The following is a 15,908-nucleotide window of genomic DNA, read 5'->3' on the forward strand; positions in this document are numbered from 1 at the left end:
ACTTTTTTATACACAGAAGTCAATGAAATAAACGGCAACTTCTGGACTAGTATGGACTGGATAGAAACTTCTGTCTCTCTATATTAGGCTTACATGGTCTGAAGAAGAATTGTGATAGTGGAGAGCGACATGTACTATAACCCATCGAAAAGTCAGAAGTAGGGCAAGAGGAAAACAAAAGCAAGTCGTGACGGTTAGGAGCATGCTGTGTGAATTACGAAAAGTCAAATAAGAGGAGTATGACATTGAAAATTAATGGGGTATTTTGAAAAAAGAAAAAAGAAAAAAAGAAGTAGAAAACACTTGAATGTTGTCACTCTTTTATGAGTACAGAAATAATAAAAGATTGATCTATATATTTATAATAATTTAATAAAAGATTGATTGATGTACATGTTATGGTTGGCAATTATATCCACCAATACTTAAATTCCGTAAGGCAAAACTCCATTATGACATGAATAAGGTTGATTTGTATTTGTTTTTGACATGAATGAGGGGTCCAGAGTCATCTTCATTTGCCGGCCCGTTTGTCGTCTCTCTCTCTCTCTCGTCATCGTCTAGTAAGAGTTGAAGGAGAGACAATCAAATTGAATGCAGTCACTACGATACAGACATTTTTTTAGAAATTTTATGACGCTATTCATTGAACAATACGAAAAGAAAAATGTTAGGGACTTAAATATGGGTGTCGAACACACGTCTTATGTGGATCTCACATCCATGTAAGACATTTGGTAAAATATTTGAGATTTTTAACATTACTCCTACAAACACAAAAATAGTGCACACAATGGATAATAAACATCCCACCATTTGTGTCTTGTCTGTGCACTTGGTTTTCTCTTTCTTAAATGCTATCATTCTATTTTATTTCACCTCATTCTAATTAACAAAACACTACCTTAATTTCTCTGCAACTTCATCACCACTTTTATGGTTTTTGAATTTTTTTTCCAGTTAATCTAGTTTCCATTCCATCCCATTTTCTTGTTATCTATAATGTGTGTTTTTTTTTTTAATCGTCAATTTCATTCCAATTTAAATTACAGCTATTACATCTCAAGGTGTATATATAATGGAGATTTATGGTATATGAGAAACTTGTGAAGTCCTTGCATATATCAAAAGCAAAAAAGAATAAATGTTTATTACTTGAAGCACACAATCTAAACAAAATCATTGCACAAAATGAAACTTATTACACAAAATTATTTTCCAAACTCAAACCAAAACCCAATCCTAAATACCAAAACAATCCTATCTAAAATATCTTAGTTTCTCGATAATAATACATTCACTAGTTTGTCCAAATTCAAAGTGGATGACCCATCTGGTCCAGTGGCCTTTTCTGCTAAATTCTTCCACTCCATAGCCTTGTTCTTCATTTTCTTCCCCTTCTCTCCTTCCATGAACTCTCTAATCAGCTTCTTGACTTCATCTCTTTTTACATTATTATCAATCTCCATGCCAACCTCCCATTCGGTGCAAGTGTACCTACAGTTTGTCACCTGATCCACAAAAAATGGCCAACACATCATGGGCACCCCCGCTGTCAAGCTCTCGATAGTTGAGTTCCACCCGCAATGTGTTAAGAACACTCCAACTGATGGGTGGTTCAGGACTTCCTCTTGCGGGCACCACCCTGCTATCAATCCCCTTTCTTTAGTGTCTGCCTCGAATTCCTGTGCCAGAATAACCGACTCTCCAATCACCAAATCAGGCCTAATTACCCACAGGAAGTAATGGTTGCTATTGGCTAGTCCCCAAGCAAACTCTATCAAGTGTTGCAGGGGCATGACTGTTACACTTCCAAAATTGACATAAATAACAGAGCTAGGTTCTTTGGAATCAAGCCATTGGAGACACTCTGGTTCTTCTTTCCACAAATTGTATCCAAGAGGCTCCAAGTCTGGTGATACTTGTTGGTTTAGAAGTAACTGTAAAGGACCAATGGTGTAAATATGGGGAAACATATATGAGAGAGCATCCAAAAGATCTTGTTCCAATGCATTGAAAGTATGAAGACCAAATGCTGAAGCTTGAGAAGCACTCTCTGCTGATTCCATGGCTAAGTTAAACATTTCATCATTTGGATCAGTGGTTTGGAAACATGTTGGAAGGTCTTTTAGACGAATATCTTTCATTCCTGGAATCCAGTCTATTATGGTGTCTAAGTACCCGTTTGTTAGATAGCTTTCATCTGGATATCATAAACAGTAAACAAAAAATATAAATAGGAGATTTTTTTTTTTTTTTTTTTTGGGTTATAAGGATTTAATTAATTTCGTAAACTATGTATAAATTTTTGAAAAAAAAAATAAATACCAAACAAGTTTGTAATGACAATACTAAAATTTTTGTAAACAAACAAACAAACAAAAAAAAACAAAAACAAATTGTACATGTAAACGTTGCCAAATAGGTATTTCATGTTTTTCTTTAAAAAAGATGAAGAAAAGAAAGGATGCTAAAAGCCAAACAAGCTTGCTTTTCCTTTTTCTTGTTCTCTCTTTTTCTTTGCTATACACACGAGTTCGGATTTGTTAAAGATGAAGATCTCAACTTCACAAGTAAAGTTTGCCTACTATGGAATTAATATGTACTCATGTCAATGATCTGACTAGTTCATCTCATATGATAAACAGAGAAGAACATGCATGCAAAAAATTAGTTGATCAAGCATGAGTGAGACATGATCAAATCATATATATACATATATATGAGAGAGAGATTTGTGCTAAATGATGGCCGAACAAAACCAACATGGCAGTTGTGTTGGGCCGGACTAAACCAACACGGAGTACAGTGTTGGTCCAAGCTAAACCAAGCTAGCACGGAATATGGTGTTGGGCTAAGTCTAACTGAACCATCATGAGGCGTAGTGTTTGACCGAGCTATCTGTGGTGGCGCGACTATATGCGTCATGGTAGGTTCCTAGATTGACCGAGCTAGCAGTGGTTAGGTCGAACGAGGAAAGCAAACAGACCGCGTTAAGGCCGCGGTATAAAGTCTGACCTGAGAGCCGGTATGCCTTAGTTCGTCATTTGTATCTCCAAAGTCAATACCTTTGGTGCAACCTAAGTAATAGCACGATTAGATATACCACGTGGACCAATGACAAAAGGCGAGGAATTCGCTCTTGGCATGTGTCAATACCATTTGGTGGTCTAGCCAATATTGTTTGGTAGTATTGACATGTACACGTGTGAGGAATGGAGAGGGTAGTACAACCATACGTCTAGCAAAGGACAATAGGGGTAGTGTGCGTTCAATCTGGGGCTACATAGTTAGCCTAAAAAAGGAGACGCGAGCAGACTCTGAGGGGTAAGAAAACTTTGGCTATTCTTTCTCTACATTCCTTCTTCTTTCTCAAGTGAACTAACTTGATTGTCAGAGGGGTTTTTCGGCAAACCACCCGCTGGATAGCTCACCGTTGTTCTGTTTGCAATCGGAGAGACACAATCGGAGTGAGGCAAGCTTGGTCGCGAGGTGTACGGGCGACAGCGAATATTTACTCCTCGCACAATTGGCGCCGTCTGTGGGAATCTTAAATAGACAAAACCTTGTTCTCCAAGCTTTTCTGATCACTTTTCATGGCGAACAACAATGACGTCCCGCTATCCACTGTCGATGACATTACTCCAGAGTCTGTTCGGAGGTGAGGTGGCTCGCCTGCCGTTCCGAGCATAACTGGCCTAGAGACTTCCACCAGAGGGCTACCCAGAGATGCATTAGACAAACACGGAAGGAGCACTGAACATTCACAGAGTTCGGAAGGACGGCAGCGACGAGGAAAATCACACGCCCAACATCTGGAGCACAATCTGAAAGACCAGGATGCCATCATTTGGCAGATGGCAGCTGAGATGGAGGTGCTGAAGCGACAGATTAAAAGAAAGAATGTAGTTAGAGTGGGAAACCACAGTGAGCGCACCCAACACCGTCACTCAGGTAGTCAACACAGACGAGCAATGCCTTTCCTCTCTGTTACTAGGAGCTATAGAGTTGGCGATTCTGTCTTGCCGGCAAAGAGATCATGCACCAGAGATAGCAGCTATCGCCCCTCACGTCCCTCGACGATGTCGAGATACTCTCACTTCGCTCAATCAGAGGACTTGAGGGATGTCTTGGAGGAACATGCACGCCGTAAGGAAGCCCAGAGAGTGCCGGCATTATAGAGGCTGAACCCCAGAGTCTATTCCAGCGAAGAAGTGGCCATGCTGCCACCCAGAATGGTGGTTCACGCGACAGTGGACAGAGACTTGGCAAGGCTTAACGCCACCCCACTTTCCTCTGAGATAGAAAGCACGTTGTTTCCTGTTGGCTTCCACCAACCTAAGTTTACACTTTACAATGGAAAGACGGACCCATACATGTACGTTAATCATTACTGATGCAATGATGCCCTAATGTGCTTTATATTCCTGACGATTTTGGGGGAGTTAGGTTTGAAATGCTTCGAAAGGCTCCCGGAATGGAGTATCGAAGGCTGGCAGCAACTAGCGGAAGCATTCATCATAAGATTTAAGGCCAACACTAGAACACCGAAGGAAGTCAACCACCTCATCGGTGTAAAATGGAAGCAGGTAGTTCATTGAAGGCATATAATGCCAAATATTAGGAGACCTACAATGAGATCCTCGATTGCCCTACTAACTTGGCAATCGCCTAATACAAGCAAGGCCTACCAATCGGACATAGACTGCGGGACTTACTTACAATGCACTAGCCCACAACTATGGAATCATTGATGCAGCGGATTAACGAGCACATCTGAGTTGAGGAGGCAAGAGGATAACTGTCCCAATAACTGAACAAAAGAACAATACCGTGGTACTGGCTGCAATGACCGAAACAAGAGTCGTAACAATGACCGAGCTAACACTCCTCGCAATGAGGAAGATGATGCTAAGAGAAAGTTGAAGGCATGGACCGGAATTACCATTGTCTGTAAAATTTCAATTTATCGCATTCTCAGTGAAATCTGAGACAATACATATGTCCGGTGGCCAGCAAAATTAGGGGATGCTCAGAGGAGTTTTAACTCAAGATACCGCTGCACTTATCATAATGAAAAGGGGCACCGCATGGAGAACTGCATGCCATTGAAGCATAATTTAGAAAAACTGGTCGCAGCGGGGCACTTGGACCAATACATTGAAGGCGGCATGAGGGCATCTCTACAAGGGCAAGTCGAGCCAAATAGGCTAGCTGTCCTGGATGCCGTACCCCAGGGAGTTATCAACGTCATCCACGGAATCATTGAGCCAGCGTGAGTATGCGAGCTAAGAAGAATGATTAAGAAGGCCGAACACATGAGGGAAGTGCTTTCAGTTCAGCCCACTGTGAAGAAGGAGAAGACTGAGGTGCAAGACATCATGATATTTTCAAGTAAAAAAAAATTCAAACACCTCACAACGACGCCTTAGTTGTAACTTTTCTTGTCAAGGATTTTGACATCAAAAGGATTCTGATCGACCAGGGGAGTTCGGTTGAGATCATGTATTATGATGCATTCAAACAAATGAAGCTGGAGGACAAAGACTTATAGAAGACTAATCGGCAAGATCATATTACCGGTTGAGATCATGTTGGCTTTAACTCACAACTAGAATGGCTAATCGACAAGATCATATTACCGGTCAAAACGGGGTCAATCACGAAGAAATAGAGTTTTGGGTACTGAAGGTTCCATCCACTTATAACTTGATCTTGGGTAGGGGCTGGCTACACGCCATACAAGCGGTGGTTTCAACCTTCCACCAAGTCATGCGCTTTCTTGCCCTAACCAGGCAGATTCAAGAGGTTTGGAGGGACCAAGTGATGTCGAAGCAATGCTTTGTCGCGGTAAATGGCAGCTGCGCTGCTAAAGGCTTTGTCCAAATGATTGAGGGGCTAGAAGGAAAACAAGTCCTAGACGATGTGGGTAGAAAGGCCGAGGAGAAATCTATAGAAGACTTGGTGGAGGTCCGGATTGACAAGCACGATCCAAGCAAGTTCTTTTTATTGGGCTTTTCTTTATCCGATGCTGAGCATCTGGAATATGTCAACTTTTTGGTTTCCAATTTTGAAGTTTTTGCTTGGACACCTTACGACATGCCTGGCATCAATCCAAACTTCATCTGCTAACAACTCAATGTTTTTCCAACTGCCTGACCTGTTATTCAACGAACTCGGCGCTCAACCTTGTACCATGTCGAGGTGGTGGCAGAGGAGGTGAAAAACTTATTGGAGGCTAGGGCAATTGAAAATGTGCAATACCCTAAATGGATCTGTAACATGGTGGTAGTACCAAAAAAGAATGGGAAATGACGAGTATGCGTCTACTGCAAAATGGTCAACTGAGTTTGCCCCAAGGATAACTTTCCACTCCCAAGAATTGACCAGTTGGTGGATCTTACCGCTGGTCACCAAAATTTTAGTTTCCTTGATGCATACCGCGGCTACCACCAAATAGTCATGTATGAACCAAACCAAGAGATCATATCCTCTACCACACCAAGAGGCTTATACTGCTCTAAGGTCATGCCCTTTTGGCCTGAAGAATGTTGGAGTGAACTTCTGAAGAATGGTGACCAAAATGTTTGCCCTTTTATTTGGCTGTACTATGGAAGCCTATATCGATGATATAGTCATGAAGAGCAAGAATGAATCTCAACACCTCGTCGACCTAGTTGAAATATTAGCCATACTTAAGTGCCACAAATTGGGCTTAAATGCTTCCAAGTGTGCTTTCGACATAGGGACTGGGAAATTTTTGGGCTTCTTAGTTACGAACCGGGGATTATAAGTTGACTCCTGGCAAACAAAGGTAATACAAGAGCTAGAACGGCCGAATTCAACAAAGGATGTGCAACATCTAGCCGGAATGGCAGCTGCGCTGAATAGGTTCATCAGCCGGTCATCAGATTACTACAGGCCCTTCTTCTAGACTTTAAAATCTAAATTCTTTTGGGATGAAGAATGCGACCGAGATTTGGCTAACTTGAAGACATATCTATTTTCTGCTCCAATCTTGGTCGCCCCGAAGCCTAGCGAAGAGCTCTATCTCTATTTGGCAGTTTCTCAACATGCGGTGCTCGTCAGAGTAGAGAGAATACAACATCTTCTCGTTTTCTATGTCAGCAAGACATTGCTCCCTACTGAGTCAAGGTATTTACCATTGGAGAAGCTGGCTCTAGTGTTGATGATGACCTATAGAAAGTTAGCCCTCTATTTTCATGCTCATACAATTGTGGTGCTGACCGAATTCTTACTAAAAGTGCTATTTGAGAAGGCTGACTTTTCTGGCAGAATCTTAAAGTGGGCAGTAGAGTTGGGAGAATATGGCATCAAGTTCTAGTTGCGAACGATCATTAAGGCACATACCTTAGCCGACTTTGTAGCGAAATTTGCACTAGGTACTCATCTAGTCTGCCCGGTGGATCTGACACATAACATCGAGCAAGCTGGAATGGCTAGTGTGGACTTAACACAGCCAACGATGTCAATTCGATTAGAAGGGAGTGGAGTACAAATGATAGAAATGCAAGACAATAGTGAGCAAGACCTACCAAGCATCAAGGTGAAAGTGTAAGTAGGAAACTGCACTTGAAAGAGGCCCCAGCCTCAGATTTGCGAAACTCTCAAAATCCATCTGACTATTGGAAGTTGTTCATTGGTAAAATATGGAAACTCTTTGTTGATGGGGCCTTGAATAGACACGACGCCGAGCTAGAGGTTGTTTTAACTTCGCTGTACGGACTAACCATTGAGCATGCTATCACACTGGGATTCCTAGCATCCAACAATGAAGCGGGATATGAAACCCTCTTAGCCAGCCTAAAAAGTGCATTGCGGATGAAGGCAATTGAGCTTATGGTATTCAGTGACTCCAAACTTGTTATCAACCAAGTATTTGGAGAATACGAAGCCAAAGATGAAAGGATGGTGAAGTATCAGGCATTGGTTCTGGTAAAGGTCAAAAAGTTCACTACAATTAGGATGGAGCAAATCGGCAGGGAAGAGAATAGCCAAGAGGATGAGTTGGCCAGCTTGGCATCCATGCAAAACACTTTTCTCAACCCCTTAATGATTGAATTCTTGCCGCGACCTAGCATCAAAGAACTTGAGGAGACCGAAGTACTCTGCATCAAATTAGGGCCATCTTGGATGGACCCCATCGTAATCTTCCTCAAAGATCGAGTCCTACCTACTGAGAAGAAGGAGGCCAACAAGATAAGGGCTAAGTCAGAACGGTTTTGGCTCTCTCCATCTGGCGCCTTATACAAAAAATCCTTTGTTAGGTCGTATCTAAAATGCGTCCATTCCAGCAAGGTCGAAGCTTTCCTCTTCGAAATTCATGAAGGCATGTGTAGAAACCACATTGGGGGAAGATCTCTCACATACTGAGCAATTTCTCAAGGATATTGGTGGCCATGTATGCAAGCTGACGCACAGAAATATGTGAGAAAATACGAGAAATGCCAGAAATTTGTGCACCAGATTCACCAACCAGCCAGAGAGTTACTTCCCTTGACAAGTCCTTGGCCTTGTTCCCTTTGGGGGCTGGATATTGTGGGACGTCTTCCGACTGCACCGGGCAATCGCAAATTCTTCATCGCAACCACAGATTACTTCACCAAGTGGGTGGAAGCTGAGCCGTTGGCAACCATCAAAGAAAGGATGTGAAGAAGTTTGTCTGACAAAATGTGATAACCCGGTTTGGGGTTCCAAAGGCTCTTATCTCAGATAATAACACATAATTTGATGAAAAATTCTTCAGAGGATTTTGTGAGGAACTAAAAATAAAATTTTATAATTTCACACCGGCCTACCCCTAGTCAAATGGGCAAGTTGAAGCTTCAAACAAGACTCTTTTGGATGGACAGAAGAAACAGCTTAAGAAAGCTAAAGGAAGGTGGACTGAGGAACTCCCCAATGTGCTATGTACATATTGAACTACCCCAAGGCGCTCAATCGGGAAAACTCCATTCGCCCTGGTTTACGGCATAGAGGCAGTCATACCACTGAAGATCGGCATGCCAACCAACCAGTTTGAAAAATTTGAGTCGGACTTGAATGGTGAAGCTATTGCCTTGGAATTAGACCTTATTGAAGAAAGAAGAAAAAGGGCACTGATTCACATTGCGACCTACCAACAAGAGCTCTCCAAGAAATACAATAAAACCATGCATCCATTCTTGTTCAGAGTTGGTACTGAGTCTTGAGAAAGGTAATGGGCAACATCGTAGTCCCAGGAGAAGGAAAATTGGGCGCAAATTGCGAAAGGTCTTAAAAGATAACCGGCCTAGCTGGAAAATGAGCGTTTCACCTCGAAGACTTGGACGGTAAAGCTATTCTAAGGCCACGGAACGCGGCCAACCTTAAGCTATTTTACTTCTGAGAAGTATTTCTCTTCCCCTTACTTAGCATCTCCTTTTGTTCAATATATCCTCTTGGCTCTTTTCTCGATACTTTATGTAATGTTTTGTGAGCAATGAAAAGAATCTTTCTATTTTGTTTTTGTTTTGTATTGTTACATTTTGGGTAAACTTTTTGAATTAATGTATTATGTTGTAAAACCATGCTTGGATGGCATAATCAGGCATCAGCGGCAATTCTTCCTGAGCTGATTTTGCTCGCTGGGAAGAAAGTTGGTGTTTTCCCTAATTTTAGTGATTTAATCTAAGCTGATTTGGCTTGTCTCTCTTCGAGCTGATTTTGCTCGTTGGGAAGAAAGTTGGTGTTTTTTCTAATTTTAGTAATTTAATCCAAGATGATTTTGCCCATCTCTCCCTGAGCTGATTTTGCTCGTCGGGAAGAAAGTTGGTGTTTTCCCCAATTTTAGTAATTTAATCTGAGCTAATTTTGCTCACCGGGAAGAGAGTTGATGTTCCCCAACCTTAGTCATCTAAACCGAGCTGATTTTGCTCGTATCTCCCCGAGTTGAATTCGCTCGCTGAGGAGAGAGTTGGTGTTTTTCTTAATTTTAAGGATCTGAATTGAGTTGATTTAGTTCACCATGAAGGAAACAGTTTTCTAAACTACCCCACAAAGTGGAAGATAGCTCGGCAGAGAAAGGGTTCGATCTTTTCACCAACTTGGATCCAAATTTAGGCAAGAATTAGCCCGGCGATGGGTAAGTTGGAGTCTTTGCCATGATTAAGATTTTTGAAACCACCGAGCAAACGTTAGCTTGACAATGGAAAAGGTGGGATTTAGTATTTCATTCAATCAGATAATCCACTCCATAATACGAAGAGAAAATGTGTGAAAAAGAGCAAAAAGTTAAAAAAATTTCATTCATACTTCATAGCGGCTACATAAGGCATCAAAAGAAGAAAAGGAAAATACAAAAAAAGAGAAGATTCTAGCTAAGTCCCTAATCTAGGTTTACAGTGTCAGCTAGGTTGGCTATATCTTCCTTGGTCACATCTACCGCATCCTCTGCACCAGAATCAAGGCCCAGATCGGCACCTGGCTTGGCTTGGTCATTGCTCGGAGATGCTTCTTCAGAAATGACTGGCAGTGGAGTGTTGTTCATTGACTGGGGAGCTGACGCCTCTGCCACACTAGCCACTTTCACCGCCTCAATTAGTTTTTGCTGCACGGCGGCAGCGTAAGTTTGCATGTATGGAGGGATAAAGACGAGCGGGGAGTTCTTGAAGAAGTCACACTCTGGCGTATGGCCAAGCTTTTCTACGGCGGCTTTCCAGTCACATTGGAAGAATATGTCCTTCGTGTCCTCTACGTGCTGTTCATAAACTTTTTCCCCCTTTGCATTGCCGCGGTCCTCTGCATCTTTAATTTGTTTATTCAGTTCAGCCTTGTGGGCTGCACGGTGTTTTTTTAATTCGACAATGTAATGCGCCTTTTTTTCCTGAACAACTTTTTCTTTTTCTTCCTTTACCTTCGCCAGTTGCTCGGTCAGACGGTCTCGTTTGATAGAGATCGCCGCGAGAGTACTTCTGCTAGCTCAGCTGTTTTTGCTTGGTTATAAGCTATGGCCTCACAACGACTTTGCCTCACTGCAACCATTTGTTCGTGGGCAACATAGTTCTTTTGTACGGTCTACAAGATAATAAGAAGTCAGTAAACTCAAAATTGAGCAATAACTTGCACAAGTTAATGGCAAGTGCTCTTACTAGCACAAGAGATTTGGCAGCCGACCTGATTGCCTTCAGGTCAGATAGTTGCTCATGCCTCTTCATATCTTCGGGAAAGAGCAGCCCATTTGTCAGATTGAAGCCCAACGATAGATCCTTGTCAATGTAAACTGAGTTAGTGTTGGTCATAGCTTGACCTTTGTATTTAAGCTTTGGTGACCAAATTGGGGAGGGGGGGTAGTAGGGTGAATGGATTGCTCAGCTACGATCTGTTCGGTCTGCTCCCCTTGATCGGTAACGGGAAGCTCAATAGAATCTTCGTCAACAAGGCGCGGCTCGACTGAGGGTTGCCTTGACCTCTTCTTTGAGCGAGAAGACCGCGCTCGCTTGCCAAAACGAGCATCGGTCCAGCTTCTTAAACGGTTGGCTATAAGGATTGACCTTTGGCCATTTCGCCTGGCTGAGAGTCGCTTGGCCCAGTAGTGATCATTGATTTTATAGCATGATTTTAGCCATTTCTTGCTCGGTTATCAACGGCACCAAGTTAATCTGTGAAAGGTTGGGGTCAGGCTCTAGAGATGAGGCATGCAGAAAATTAGTGACCCTACTTTTGCGCGGCATGCTGTACCGATAGCTCGGTTCGTAGTCGAACAATTTATGGTAGTCGCGGTCTGGATGTCATGGTGCGATCTTGATTGCGTTCTGAATGGCGTGGGAGTAGTTTGCAGCCAAGCGGATCTAATCTGCCAAAAAAAATGAAAAGTGGTAGATCGACAAGGATAATTTAGTCACGGGACAGCAAGACTATGCTATTTTGCTCACCAGCACTCCTGAAATCCTTGCGTATGTACTAACTCGGTATAGGCACCTCGGTATCTTCATAATTACTAGATACCCATAGAAAGTTGTCATCGTTTAATTCCTTGTCCGACGTGCTTTCTACTAGTTTTGCTCGGCCCTTCTTAACCTTGAGGTACCAATAAAAGCCGCCCTTATTTTTACTAAATGTGTATTGATGGAATATCTTGGCTAGGCCTAGATTTAAATCAAGGATACGGTTTAGTGCGGCCACACCATTAATTATTTTGTATGTATTATTTGATACTTGTGTAGGATATAGCCTGGTTTGCATTAAAAATTTGCAAACCAAGGGTTGCACGGGAAAACGGAGCCCTTATTCCATTATCGGCACTACGGTGAAGGGGCAAAAATCCAATTTGTCCCATGGTGTCTCTCATTTCTTGGCTAGCTCAAAATGGACGTCGTCAAGAATGTGGATCCCCTTGTGGAACTCGGCTATAGCCCAGGTGAACTGACCATAAATCGGTACTTTCCCATCTAGCCTGGTTTTATTTTGTTTGCTAAATTTGATTTATTACTTTGCCGGGGTGAACGGCTCGAAGGATGATTGCTTGGTTTGTGAGCGTCACCAACTTGCAATGTTGAGGTGTGCCTGGTCAATCCTACTTTAGTCTGCATTATTTCAAAAGAAGTGTAGTATTAGCATGGCAACGAGTGCATGGCTATCAAAATTTGTTGTAGCTCGACTATCAAAATTAAAGCCGATTATTGCTCGGTTATAGAGCCTGGGGGGTTATGTTAGTTTTTGGCCTTAGTGCTACACATTTGGCATCTCTCAGCTCAGCGCTCCTACAACAATGGTAGCGCGGTCCAATCGTTTGGAGGGGCCACAAACACAATGTTAGCTCGGTTTTATCCTAAACATGGATAAAAAATTAGAGTTTTGCTCAGTTTTCCCTAGAACTCATTTTGTTCATTCTAAAAGACCAGAATACACATTGAAGTGAAGAAAGTGACGACACAGAAGCCCCTTATCTATGATTAGGTTCGATTTTCCTAGTTTCAATAAAGTGCCTACCGTTATCGTCTTTAAAGGGGCGTATTTACAGGGATTAAATAGTCCAAAAGTAAAAAAAAAAATGAAGAACACGAAGAATACAAAAAAGGTAGAATGAAAAGATTCAAAAAAAATATTGGGAATGGCTCAGAGCTTCGACCCAATCGAGAAACAGGCTTCGGAAAAGATTGACAAATCGATTGGTACAAGAAAAATGGCCTGGAACACACGGAACGACGATGACGATGACGACGATGGTGTGAGCTTTGGGAAAATTAGGGTTTTGCTTGGAGAGAAGATGAACAGTGAATTGATAGGGGCATGCGTATCGCCTATATATGGGCTAAGATGAAAAGGCACCAACTTTATGAATTTCAGAGATAATGGGAATAGTTGTGGGGCCGCACGGAGCCACTTTGGAGAAGCCACGTGGCATAGAAATGATGTGGTGTTAGTACAGTTGACTGATGCGTGACAGGGCAATGGACACAAGTCTCCAGGACCGGCCAAAATCAACAGCTCGGCCAGAAAGGGTAATCCTAATCACGCTAAACTTGGATGGGATTAAGGGGCAGTTGAGAGGGAGATTTGTGCCAAATGATAGTCGAGGAAAACCAACATGGTAGTCGTGTTGGGCTGGACTGAACAAACACGAAGTACAGTGTTGGGCCGAGCTAAACCAAGCCAGCACGGAATGTGGTATTGGGCTGAGTCTAACCGAACCATCATGAAGCGTAGTGTTTGACTGAGTTATCTGCGGTGGTGCGACTATATGCATCATGGCAAGTTCCCAAATAGACCGAGCTGGCGGTGGTTAGATCAAACGAGGAAAGCGAACAGACCACGTTAAGGACGTGGTATATGGTTGATTTGACAATAGTCACACTCATTGTTGACTGGCTTGAAGGCATTGACTAAGCACAGTGCTAACCTGAGAGCTGGTATGCCTTAGTTCGACATTAGTATCTCCAAAGTCAATACTTTTGGTGCAACCTAAGTAATAGCACGGTTAGATATACCACGTGGACCAATGACAAAAGGGAAGGAATTCACTCTTGGCATGCGTTAATACCGTCTGGTGGTCTGGCCAATACTGTTTGGTAGTATTGACATGTACACGTATGAGGAATGGAGAGGGCAGTACAACCACGCGTCCATCAAAGGACAACTGGGGTAGTGCGCGCTCAATTTAGGGCTGCATGGCCAGCCTAGAAAAGGAGGCGTGAGTAGACTCTGATGGGTAAGCAAACTTTGGCTATTCTCTCTTTACATTCCTTCTTCTTCCTCAAGTGAACTAACTTGATTGTTAGAGGAGTGTTCCGGCAAATCACCTACTGAGTAGCTCACTATTGTGTTGTTTACAGTCGGAGAGACACCATCGAAGCGAGGCAAGCTTGGTAGCAAGGTGTATGGGTGACGATGAATATTTGCTCCTCGCACAATATATATATATATATATATATATATATATATATATATTATAATAGATAGATGGTTTATTCTTAAAAACATGTTGTCCGTATAGATAAAAATGATCTAATAGCATGACAATCATTATTGGATCAATTTACTTTTTTTCATAGATAATTTTCTTAATTAGTTGTAGAAGATAAATGCTTTAAATCACCGAAGTCCAAATTAGTCTGATAATGAGTCAACTTCACCGTAAAGTTGAGATCTTCAAGTTTAGCCCATTTAATCAGTTATTTGTCAGTCATGTGAATGGAAAAAATGATGTTTTCATATATTTTATATTAAAATGTATATTTTATCTTATTTATTTTTGTGTCTTCACACTAGTTGCATTAGTTGCCGTTCCTTTAGCTTTGTTATAAAGGAAGTTGGTGTAATTAGCCAAAACTATGGAGCTTATTACATTTTCTCTAAAATTCAAGAAGTCGTTGCATCCACATCATGTGAGAAATTTATGTCTGATTTTGTAATCGATTTCTGTATTACTAATCTTTTTCATATAATTAAATTATATACATATACATACCTTTGAGTGGTGCAAGGCCTTTGTCCAACAGAGCACGAAACTGATAAAAGCCCATGAAGGCACAAGCAGAAAATGTCCAAAACACAGCAACGGGGATTCGGAGCTCATCAGCTGCTGTAATGGTGAATGGCATTACACCATCAGATACAATGCAAGTGACAGTTGGTGTGGTTGCATTGTTGTTGTCCTCGTTGAGTTGGGCGAGAAGGTTGCGAAAAGGTGAAGTTCCTTCTGACTGATCCACATAGGGCAATTACGTCTTGGGTGGTGTTGGGATTGGATGGCGGGAGGCTATCTGGAATTGTTTTGAATTGGAAATTGGGGAAACCATTGAGAGAGTCAGGTCCTTGGGCTTTGGTAAGGCGGTTTTGGTTGAACTCTGTGTTGACAAAGGTGATGTAAAAGCCCCTATGGTGGAGAAGCTTGGTTAGTTTTAGCATTCCTTTTATGTGGCTTTGAGCTGGGTATGGTATGCAAACTGCATGAGGCTTATTGTCACTTGCCATTGCTTTGCACACTTGTAGATCACTCTGTCTCTTCTCGTCTCTTCTCTTCTTTTGTGTGCGTCTTTGTGTTATGGTGCGCACTGTAAAACAATGGAGTGAGAGTCAGAGTGAGTACTCTTTAATATTGGTATTGCAAAGGTTTAAATAACTTCCATCTTGCTTATCAAGTCCATAATATTTTGTTGATTAATTCTAAAATTTTCATTAACTATCAATCCAAAAAAAAAAAAAAAAAGTTTTCATTAACTAAAAGGAGGAAAATAACAAAAGAAATCACAACATATCTAATTATTTGTATTTAAAAAAACAGAAAAATAGAGATAAAAACTAAATTCAGAATATCTATAGTGTATATTCATACTTGTCTATTCTTTTAATAAATAATATAATGAATCTATTAGTTACGATTATAAAATTAAATAATTTTTTTACACAAATAATCTATCCTACAAAAT

At 41.6% G+C, this 15,908-nt stretch overlaps 1 pseudogene across 1 annotated transcript; it reads right to left on the reverse strand.

The window, feature by feature from the left end:
* Positions 1-1,122: 1,122 nt before the first annotated feature.
* Positions 1,123-15,673, reverse strand: LOC114323709 (7-deoxyloganetin glucosyltransferase-like; annotated as a pseudogene). The gene is made up of 2 exons (XR_014364773.1): positions 14,948-15,673; positions 1,123-2,203 (listed from the first exon to the last, which is right to left on the reverse strand). The product of XR_014364773.1 is annotated as a 7-deoxyloganetin glucosyltransferase-like (transcript).
* Positions 15,674-15,908: the final 235 nt, after the last annotated feature.

The sequence above is a fragment of the Camellia sinensis genome, chromosome 3 (assembly GCF_055761805.1).
Source record: "Camellia sinensis isolate YWXY chromosome 3, ASM5576180v1, whole genome shotgun sequence".
Lineage (NCBI taxonomy): Eukaryota > Viridiplantae > Streptophyta > Magnoliopsida > Ericales > Theaceae > Camellia > Camellia sinensis.